This window comes from Mus musculus, chromosome 9 (assembly GCF_000001635.26).
Source record: "Mus musculus strain C57BL/6J chromosome 9, GRCm38.p6 C57BL/6J".
NCBI lineage: Eukaryota > Metazoa > Chordata > Mammalia > Rodentia > Muridae > Mus > Mus musculus.
In genome coordinates this window covers 61,137,334-61,145,820 of record NC_000075.6, presented here as the reverse complement: position 1 = coordinate 61,145,820, position 8,487 = coordinate 61,137,334, and the positions used below count along the sequence as shown (strand labels likewise).

Below are 8,487 nucleotides of genomic sequence, written 5' to 3'. Positions count from 1 at the left end.
CCCAGTGAAGGCTCTCGACAACCAATTTTTTCTAATTAAGAATGAAATGAGGGGGCAGGAGAGATGGTTCCGCAGTTAAGAGGACTTGCTGCTAAATCATGATGTTCTGAGTTCAGATTCACACTGGGTGGCCCACAATGTCTGGAACTGCAGCCCCAGGGGATCTGATGCCCTCTTCTGGCCTCTGTCTGCACCTGTACACACTTGTGTGAATACACACACATACACATGCATGCACATGTATATGTATACAAGTAAAATAAATCTTTTTTTAAAAAAATAACCAAGTGAGATATATCCTTTACAATGAATGCTGAGTTATTTGAATCTCTCAGATTCCCATCTCCCCTCTACCTCTCCATGCTGACAGATTCCCATACCTTACGTAGATGGGAAACTGAGGCATGCTCCTAGGGTTTTCAATTGCAAGGGGCAAAGTCAGAGCCAGGCCTGGGCTGAGTCTGTAGCTCATCGTGGCACATCAGAGCCCGCTCTTATTTATTCTTGTCTATTTTTGCACTAGCAGAGAAGTTAGTACGATGGGCATCCTCCAGCGTGTGAGTTCTCAGGATATAATTCACTTTAATCTTTTAAGCATTTGACAGTATTTGCTCGAAAGAAGGAGCAACAAGTACATAATTATTGCACTAATTAAGCTGCCAAAAACACAGGCGTGCAGGAAGAGCACCTTTGAAACGGGAGCCCACGACGCATTAGCATCTGCTGTAAGCTTATTAATCACCTAACAGGCAATTAGCAAGCTGTTACTGTTTGAGGCTGCTATGTAAATAAATTCTTGGGTTAATTTCTTCCTCTGATAATAAAGAAAACATTATGAAAATTAGCTAAGCGACAATGTAAATGATCTTCACTGTTAATTATACGACAGTGTTACATATGCAAGGACCCCAGAGCTGATAGAGGCCCTGGCTCCCTCCCTCCCCATTGCCCACTCCCAACCCCCACCTTGGCTGTATTGCTTTAAAAAATAAAAATGTTGACACAGGTAAGGAGAAGGGGGAGCTTTGGGGACTGAAGTCACAGCTGTTTGCTTGCAGCTCGCCCAAAGCAACTGTCAACTACTCCATAAACTGGGACGCTCCTTGGCCTCAGCCTTAAGTGGTGGCCTTGGGCTTGGCCGGTGATTTCTTCCAGGCCGGGAGCAAGGGACGGGGCAGAGGACCAGAACCAGGGTCTCCAAGTCATGGCTAGCAGTTCCCAGGGGCGAGCTCCTCTGCAGTACTGGATGAGAGCCTCTGGGCTGGTGCAGTGTTGCTGTCCACCGCAGGACAGTTCCAGAACTAGGCGTGGCATCTGCTAGTCGGGGGCCACTGGCTCATCCATCTGGTGAGGAACGTGGGATGATGCTCTGTGAGTTCAAGCCTCCACCACTGAGTGGCTACAAACGATTGATTGCTTCGCTCAGTCTCAGTTCTGCAAAATAGAGGTGATGGGCTAGGGGGAGAGGGGGTGAACCCCCTGAACACAGGGCATGCTGGGAAAGCTCAGATCCTCGGCACTTATGTGAATGCCTGGCGGGCATGGTGGCTGCCTGTAATTTTAGCACTCTGGAAGCAGAGGCAGAAGATCCCTGGCACTAGGTGGCTGGCTAGGCTGTCTAAATCTGTGAGCTCTCTGTTCAGTGAAAGACCCTGCTTTGAACATAAGAAAAAGAGCAACCAAGGAGGACATCTGGCATTAACCTTAGGCCTCCACATACATGTGCACACACATACATACCATGTAGACACGTGAACACAAGTATACACAAACTACATGCACACACACACACATGCTGCTTCACTAGAATTGATGGTCACCACACCTCCATGGCATTGTCTGTGATGGACAATGTGATGGTCTTCCCAGAATCCTGTGCTCAGAGCTGCCCACACTCAGAGCTCCAACCAAGTTTGCTGTCATCATCAGCTTTGATTTGGCCATTCAAACTGACAGCAATTTCACACCTGGATCTAAACAATGATGGGAGCCTAGACAGGAAGTGTATGTGTATATGTGTGTTTGTATGTGTATATGTGTGTGCATGTATGTATGTGTGTATATGTCTGTATGTATGTGTATGTGCATGTGTGTGTAATGTGTGTGCATGTATGTGTGTGAATGTGTGTTTGTGTGTGCATGTGTGTGTGCATGTATGTGTATATATGTATATGTATGTATATATGTGTGTGTATGTATGTGTGTGTATGTGTGTGTGCGTGTGCATGTGTTGAGATATTCAGTCCCACCTATCATTATAGCAAACCACAATGGGCAAGGTGAGGACAAAGTCAGCAGCTAGCTTTCTGAGAAGCTGGGGCCTGGACATTTTTGGGGAGGGCCTGGACATTTTTGGGGAGGGTCCTGTGTGGCATCATATAACGGCTGAGCAAGGTTCTGAATCACATGGTAGGTTGGTTCTTGCTTATGAAGGCTCCCTGAGTGCACCCACACATACACACAAAATGATATTCAAACAAGCAGAAATATCATACTCCACCTTCGCATTGGCAAACATCAGAAGGGTGCTGATGCTGCGCTGGTGAGGATGGGGGAGGTAGGCAGTTCTGGCATCCTGTGAGGGGGAGTATGGTACAGCAGCCCTGGAAGGCATCGTGGCAACCCTGATGATACACCGAGTGCACAGCCCTTTCTGCCCAGCTCTTGGTTTCATGTTATTTAGCGTAACTGATCAGCTCTGGGGGCTGCAGAATGACTTACGTGTGAGAATATTCACTGCCACCATAATTGCAATACCAGGAGACTAGTGACATCCTAACGTCCATTAATAGGACACTTTAATAAATTACAGGCATCATTAGAACAGAGTTCCATGCAGCTATTCAGAGGCACTCCAGCACTCTGTGTGCTGAGACAGACTGTTATGTTAAACAGGGCCTGTGTCACCAAAGACCCCCATGTTTATGAAAATAATTTTGTGCATATATATCACACATCACACGTTGGTGGGTATACAAGCTCACCCTATACAGAAGGCTTTGCACAAAAATAAATTTGCCTCTGACCAGCCCTGGGAGGTAGACAGCAGAAAGAAGAGGCCATACTGGTCCTGATGTATACATATGCTTGAAGAGGCCATCCTGAAGCACTAACGGGCTTTTGTGTGCTCCAGTCTGTTTCACAGAGTTCACTTTGCCTCTTGTTCCCCCTTTCTCTCCAATCCAGGATCCCAGGGGACACTAGCAACACAGTGTGCTATGCCCAGGTATAGCCCACTGGTGAAAGGGCCTGATCAGTTTGTCCACTGGTGATCCTGAAAAAGCCTATTATATTAGTAAGGCTTCATGGGGACTGGAGCCCTGGCTACCAGCATCAGTTTCCTGCAGTCAGCTCAGCACCAGGCCCTCGCTTTTAGTCAAGGGACTCAGGCAAGGACAAGCTCTTTTGGGGTTTTGGATTTTCCCATGGAGTCTACTTATTGATACACACACACACACACACACACACACACACACACACGACATGCACTAGGACATAGCTCTGAATCTCCAAAATACATAAGGGTATAACAGACACACACACAGACACACACACACACACACTCCTTTTCTTGTTAGACTCTGCCTCCCCATTTTACGAAGCACTACCCCTCACTGTTGAGTCTCAGCCTTGCCTACTGCATCCACTGAACCAGCCTTTGTCTCATGACAGCACCCTCATAAACTCAAGACGGAGCTCACACCTCTTATACTTGTCCTCGTTCCCAGGCAGAGGTCTTTACCGCTCTAACAGGGTCTCTGGCAGGCCCCCTTAGGCCTCCCGCAACTCAGCCAGTCTCCTTTCCACACTCTTCAAACCTTGATGTGCTTTTAAATCTGTGACACCTAGAAATAAGTGAAAACTCTGGAAAGCAGCCAACAGCACAAACCAAAAATGAGGCTGTCACCCACTGATGCTGGAGGTGCCAGCTCTGGCTAGGGCACTGAGAGGCAAACCTCCTTGGTTTAGCAGTTGGATCATATACTATGACCTCTATTGATCTTGCTGCTAACACACACACACACACACACACACACACACACACACACACACACACACACACACACAGCTCTTAGACAGACCATTTGCATGCCAGTGTCTATCCCCCATCCTCTACTTAGAACTTCAAGTCTTTGAATCTAAACCAGAGCCAGTTCCCACTCCACCCAGGTCCCACTTGTCCTTGTTGGACACCACTCAAGTGCAGACCTTCCAGGGCTGTGGAGGTCTCCATCCCAGAAGAGTGATGGAGAAGTTTGGTCCTTTGCTGGCTTCGTCAAAAACCAATGAAACCTGACAGGGTCTACGTCTTTGTAAGGTAAGGGGGGGTGACATCTAACCTGCCATTGGGAAAGCTGTTGTTACCTCCTTTCAGTTGTGTCACACAAACCTGCTATGACCTTTGCATCCACCAGAAGGATCAGCTGACCCCCACATGCGCTCATGGGCAAAGGCAATCTCATGGCCAGTGAGCTTTAGGTTGAAGTTGGTCCAGCCCGTAACTTATTTGGCTTGGTTAGGCCATTGAGCTATGAATGTACCAAATGTTGATGAACCAGCCTCCATGGTGTCTATCTACTGCTCAGACTTCAGTCTTTTGCTCCAAGTGGCTGAGACCAGGGAAAACATCCAGCATGATGGGCTGAAGTGTAAGGAAGATGTGGGCCTGTTACTTTCAGCATGGCAATGACTATAGGCCTCGTTCTATAGTGCCTTCTCTGTTTCATCTTCATCTTCCTCCTGTTTTTTCTTTTGTGTGTGTGTGTGTGTGTGTGAGTGTGCGTGCATGTGGAGACCAAATGGCACCAGGTGTTTGCCTCAATTACTCTCCACTTCACATGTTTGAGGCTAGGGCTCGCATGGCCTGGCTGGCTTCTAACTCCTTATGTAAGGAGGTTGGTGTTTGAGTTTGCTTTCTATTGTCAAGACAAAAACCATGACCAAAAACAACATGGGGAGAAAAGGGTTTATTTAATCTTATGGTTTAGTTCATCAGGAAGGGAAGTCAGCGTAGGAACCTCGAGGCAGAACCTGACGCCATGGAGGGATGCTGGTTTTTTGGGCTTGTTACTCATGACTTGCTCAGCCTGCTTTCTTACACAACCCAAGACCACCTTTCTAGGGGTAGAACCATCCAGTGTGTTGGGGCATCCCATACCAATAATCAATTTTAAAAAATACTGATAGACTTACCCACAGGTCAGTCTGTTTAGACATTTGCTCAATTGAGCATCCATCTTCCTGGGAGACTCTAGCTTGTGTCAAGAGGACAGAAAGAACAAAACACTTGGCCTTGTACTCTTCATGCTCCTGACCCGATAGGCTTACGAGTACACACTCCATTCTTGGCTCTTCTGTTCTTTCCAACATCTGTGTACACATATATACATGTATGTACACATACAACCCCCTTAGCTTTGTGATAGCAGTGCTTCTTCTGCTGACCACAAGAGGAAGGTTGGCAGGTCAGCACTGGTTCCCAGAGAGCAACCCTAGAAAGCTCCACATCAACACCATTGACTTTGGACCAAGGAAAGAAAAGGGCTTATTGGCTCTATCCTGTCTTGGGCCTGGGCTTTGTTTCCACTTTGTTTCCAGAGCTCAGTTCTAATTCAAAGACCACGCTAAGCATCCTGGGAAGCCTTCCTTCCCAAAGTACACGTAACAGACAGAGATCATGGAGTGTACAAGGAACATAAACATACAGGAAATTGAAAACAGCGATGTGCCTGTGCATGCCTGTGTGCACGCATATGTGTGCAGGTGCGCATGCGTACATGAACGTGTGCAAGCCATAGGCCAACCTTGACTGCCGTTCTTCAGGTATCATTCACATTGGCTTTAAAGACAGTCTCGCTGGCCTGGAACTTACCAAATAGCCAGGGAGCCCTGTGGATCTGCCTGTTCCTCCTCCAGTACTGGAACTATGTGTGCCCAGATTAGTATCATGGGTTTGGGGGCTCAAACTCAGCGTCCTGTGCTCTCCTTGTCCTTTAATGACTGAGCTATCGCCTCAGCCACCCAAGTCAAATACTTGAAGTTAATTATTTGTGTGTGTGTGTGTGTGTGTGTGTGTGTGTGTGTGTGTGTGTGTGCATGTATGTGTGTGTGTGTGTGTGTGTGTGAGAGAGAGAGAGAGAGAGAGAGAGAGGAGAGAGAGATGGGGCGGGTGAACCATGGTGCATGTGTGGAGGTCTGAGGACAATCTGATGGGGTTGGCTCTCTCATCTACCTTTATGTGGGTCCCAAGGATCTATGTTAAATCACCAGCCTTGCACAGCAAATGCCTTTACACACCGAACCATCTCACTGGCTCCCAAATTAAACTGTTTACAAAATAGTAATTTATCCTCCAAAGTATTTACCCAGTAAGTTTTTAAAAATATAATAGACTAACCCAAAAGACGTGGTGGTCCTCATCTGTGATGTGAACAGTATCCTCCGGCTGGAGCATGGGAGAGATTGACAGCAGCTGCCTTTGTGGTCCCTCTGGGCACACCCTAGGGGTTTGCCCTTTGCTTTCCTCTTCTGTTCTGGGGTCTTGGTTCTGGTCCTCTGGGTGTTAAGCTGGAGGGATCATCAGGAGTGCTGACAAGTCTTCAGTCTCCTGAGGAGGACTCCAGGCCCAGAATGGGGAGGCAGATCCCAGCAGAGTATCTCCTTAGCTCCACCCACCCACCAGATGATCTCAGTGTGGAGCATGGCCAACACGCAGTAAGTTACTTACTGTGTCCTGCCACTGTCTGACACACTGTCCTCACGGAGAGCCTTTCCAAGGAGCCGGACCCATTTCCCCAATCTCACAGATGAGGAAAGAATCAGAGAGGTCCAGTGGTTGGCTCACCATCACACAGTAAGTAGAGCCGGCCCTGTCACAAAGCAGCAGCCTCGAATCGCCGCCCATAATTCACGTCCACAGCCTCACAGGCGGCAAACACCCTGGGAGCCAAGGCTGTGTCTCCTTGTCCCCTCTTCGTGGCTGTGAGTCACTCTCCACAGAGCTGCGGGGACTGTTCTTGTCACACCCACTGGTCATTTACCACTACTGCTCTGCTCAGCCCAGGCTTCTCAGCAGAAGGGACACAAAGTCAGGCACACCCTTCCCTTCCCATGTCACTGAGTGCCCTGCCTGTCGCTGTAGCAGACCTTGAAGCAGACCAGTGCTTCCTTACCAAGTGGCTGTAGGCTGTCTGCTTGCCCTACAATTCTGCTGGCCTCCTTTGCAGAGCTGAAAACTGTGGGTTGCAATGAGGTAAGGGCTGTTGTTCAGGAAGTGCCAATCACAGCCTAGTGAGCAGGGATGCCCCCTGGCCCTGTCCTGACCCGCTCATCCCTGGCACCGCCCCGCCCCTTGCCCCACCCCGCCCCTTGCCCCACCCTGCCCCCCACTCCCTTCTCCTGCCTGACTCAGGTGCCTCTGTCCTCTTGCTCTTTTCTCCTTGGTCAGCTCTCTGAGGCCTCTAAGCTGGAACCTATGACCATAAGGACCACGGAAGGCCCCGTGGCCCAAGTCACAAGTATATCAGCCGGAGTCTCTCTGTGGCTAGGGCCAACACTGCTGGTGTCACCCCTGAGCATGTGAGCTGAGGTATTTCCAGGCTTTGAGAGCTTCCAAGGTGTAGAGAATCAGTGTGTGTGTGTGTGTGTGTGTGTGTGTGTGTGTGTGTGTGTGTGTGAACATGTGTGTGTGTGTGTGTGTGTGTGTTTAAGGCATGATTCGCATCTTATAAAAGGAGCCGTTTTTAAGCTCAGCATCCAGTGCCATTTAGAACGTTCAGGACATCGTGAAACCATTTCTATCTAGTCCCAGAACATTCTCTTCACACCTAGCTCTCTCCATTTTCTGTCTCCTCAGCTCTGCTGCCAGCATTATGATATGTCTGGGTGAGCGTTCCCAACTTACACCTTTCATTTAGATGGGGGTCTGTGTAACACGTGACTTTTGCTGCCTTGTTTCTCTCACTCAGCATACGTTTTTGAGGTTCATGCATCTTGTAACATGGACTAGTGCTTCTTTCCTTTTTACAGCTGACTAATATTCCACTTAGCCCCTACTAATTAAAAAAAAAAAAAAAAAAGACTGGGCGATGGTGGTGCCTGCCTTTAATCCCAGTACTTGGGAGGCAGAGGCAGAGGCAGGCAGATCTTTCTGAGTTCAAGGTCATCCTGGTCTACAAAAAAAGTTCCAGGACAACCCAGGACTACACAGAGAAACCCTGTCTTCAGTACAAAACAAACAAACAAATAAGACTGGGGAGAAATAGTAACATCCAGGTAAAATACACCAGTTGATTATCCAAATACCAAACATTCAGCCCTGAAAATATATATATATATATATATGTGTGTGTGTGTGTGTGTGCGCACACACACACACAGATTGAGCAGTAATATTTAGGAATATCTGTGTGTGTGTGTGTGTGTGTGTGTGTGTGTGTAAAGCAATAATGAAAAAGAGGCCATGAGTTTGAAAGGGAGCAAGGGGGA

The 8,487-nt window shown here is 48.1% G+C and overlaps 1 long non-coding RNA gene across 1 annotated transcript; it reads right to left on the bottom strand.

The window, feature by feature from the left end:
* Positions 1 to 561: 561 nt before the first annotated feature.
* Positions 562 to 7,306, bottom strand: I730028E13Rik (RIKEN cDNA I730028E13 gene). Its single transcript, NR_045705.1, has 3 exons — positions 6,398 to 7,306; positions 5,194 to 5,370; positions 562 to 1,434 (listed from the first exon to the last, which is right to left on the bottom strand). It is a non-coding gene; the product is annotated as an RIKEN cDNA I730028E13 gene (long non-coding RNA).
* Between the last annotated feature and the right edge of the window lie 1,181 nt (positions 7,307 to 8,487).